Source organism: Aureococcus anophagefferens (assembly GCF_000186865.1).
Source record: "Aureococcus anophagefferens unplaced genomic scaffold AURANscaffold_3, whole genome shotgun sequence".
Classification (NCBI taxonomy): Eukaryota; class Pelagophyceae; order Pelagomonadales; family Pelagomonadaceae; genus Aureococcus; species Aureococcus anophagefferens.
In genome coordinates, this window is record NW_008705563.1 from 819,383 (window position 1) to 821,859 (window position 2,477).

A 2,477-nucleotide genomic window follows, 5' to 3' on the forward strand; every position below is an offset into this window, starting at 1 on the left:
TCGTTCTCCGCCTGGAGCGCGAGGCGGTGGCCGTCGGGCTTGACGACCCCGAAGGCGAAGGCGCCCGCGAGCACGCCCGCCGTCGTCGCGCCGCCCGCGTGGGTGCCCCGGGCGATGGTGCAGCCCCGCAGGTCGCAGACCTTGCGCTCCTCCGCCGTCGTCGAGTCCGCCGAGTCCTCGACGACGTAGAGCGCGCCGTTGTGGAGCCGGTGCCACTTGCGCTTGGACGACGCCAACCCCAGCCTCACGAGCGCGCCGCCCAGACCGTCGTCGCGGCGGTGGAGGTAGCCCTGCTTGAGCACGCCCTCGTCGCGGGCGTGGGCGAGGTCGCGCCGCGACGCGCGCAGACTCGACTTCGAGAGCACCTCCGTCGTGAGCGCCGCGGACCACGTCGGCGCGGCGGTCAGGCGCGCGATGTCCGCGGGCGCGGCGCGCGCGCCGCGCGGCGCGCCCGGCGGCGGCAGCTCGCCGCTGAGCTCCGCCTCCAACCGCTCGAGCACCTTGTCCCAGAGCTCCTCGTCGAGCAGGTGGCGCTCGCGCTCGACGGAGAGCGCGCGCCGCGTGAGCTCGACCTCGCCCGAGAGCGCGCCGCACAATAGCTTCGACCCCGCGTCGTGGTAGACCTTGACGGCGCCCGCGCCCTCGCCCAGCGCCGCGGAGATGGCCAGCATCTTCTTCGCGTCGACGCCGTTGAGGTAGCGGACGAGCGCGAAGCGCGCGCGTTCGAAGCGGCTCCGCGCGTCCTGGAGCCGCGCGAGCGTGTCCTCGCTCAGCGACTCGGCGTCGAGCTGCAGGACCGCACAGAGCTTCTGCTCGTAGACGTCGCCGAGCTTCATGACGTCCGCGCGGAACGACGCGACGTCGCCCAATTCGTTCTGCGTGAAGTCCTCCAAACCCGCCGCGACCTGCTCGTCGAGGCGGTCCGACAGGTCCGACCGGCCCCGCACGAGCGCGTCGACGCAGTCGGCGAAGCAGCCGCCCTTGGCCGTCAGGTCGCCGAGCGACGCGTGCGCGCCGGAGAAGAGGCACCGCGCGTGCTTCCGATCCCGCAGGTGCGCGGCGACGCGCCGGCCCTTCGCGTCCGCGTCGCGCTGCGCCCTCGTCCAGGCGCGCACGCGCAGGCTGAGCTCCCGCAGCATCTCGCCTAAACCGTCCAAGGACTGCTCGAAGGCGACGGCGCTCCGCCGGAACATGGGGCTGTCGCGCGTGTACTCGAGCGACACGTTCGGCCCGAGCGCGAGCGCGGCCTCCGAGCTCGGCACGCCGCTGGCGACGCGGTCCCGCAGGGACGCGACGCACGTCGCCTCGTCGGCGATGGCGCGCAGGCGCTCGGGGAAGTCCTCCTCGACGGGCGCCACGGCCTCGCTGGTGCTGTGCTTCTCCCAGTACTCGCGGTAGAACTGCATCTGCTCCCGCAGCTCGCGCACCTCAATTTTCAGCCTCGCGTTCTCCTCGGCGACGCTGTCGCCGCGCTCGAGCTCCACCTCGTCGCCCGGCGGCGACGGCGGCTCCATCTCCATGATCGCGCGTGCGTCGCCGCGGTCTGGCAAATAATTCTTCAAGCAAGTCTTCAAGCATGCGATCTTGAACACTGCTTGAACCGAGCAAGGTATCGAGGGTCCCTGGCGCGCGACCGCGGTGGACGCACCAGCCGCGTAACGCGCATGTGTCTTGGTGTGTGTTAGAAACGAGCGTGCTGAAGGAGGGGTGGCTCGCGCGCGCCGCTTCGCGCGCCGCGCGCGGGCCAGGGTCTTGGGCCGGCCCGCCGCCCCCCCCCGGCGGCGGGGGCGTCGGGGCCTTGGGGGTAGGGAGGACAAAAGGAGGCGGGGCGACGGGTGGATCTACTCCATGTCCTCCTCCTCCTCCTCCTCTTCCTCCTCCTCCTCCTCCTCGGGCTCGCGGACGTAGAAGCGCTTGTCGGGCTCGTCCCAGTAGGAGTTCTCGGGGCAGTTGACGCCGAGCTCCGTCGCCCGGATCTTGATCGCGTCGGCGATCTCGTGGAAGCCGACGCGGCGCGCGGCCTGCTCGGGCGTGACTCCGTGGACGTCCGGGATCACCGGGTGGGGCAGCGTGAGGAGGAAGCGCACGCACTTCTCCCAGCCCCAGCCCGCGGCGAGCCAGAGGGGCGTGTGGCCGCCGTCGTCGCGCAGGTTGAAGTTCGTCACGAAGCGGCCGTCGTACCAGTGGAGCGACGCGAGCCACTCGAGGACCATCCAGTGGCCCCGGAGGCACGCGATGTGCGTGGGCATGGACCGGTCCTCGCGGTTGCACGCGTCGAACCCGTCGACGCCCTTGCGGTAGAAATAGTGCAGCGACTTCATCGCCTTGAGGTTGTTGTCGAACGCCGCCTTCCACCTAGGGCGCCGGGCGGTACGGCGCGACGCCCGGCGGCCCCGGTCGCGCGCGCGCGCGCGCGTGTCGGCGCGCGTCGCGTCCGCGGCGCGGCGCGGCCCGGCGGCGGCGGCGCGCGAACGGAG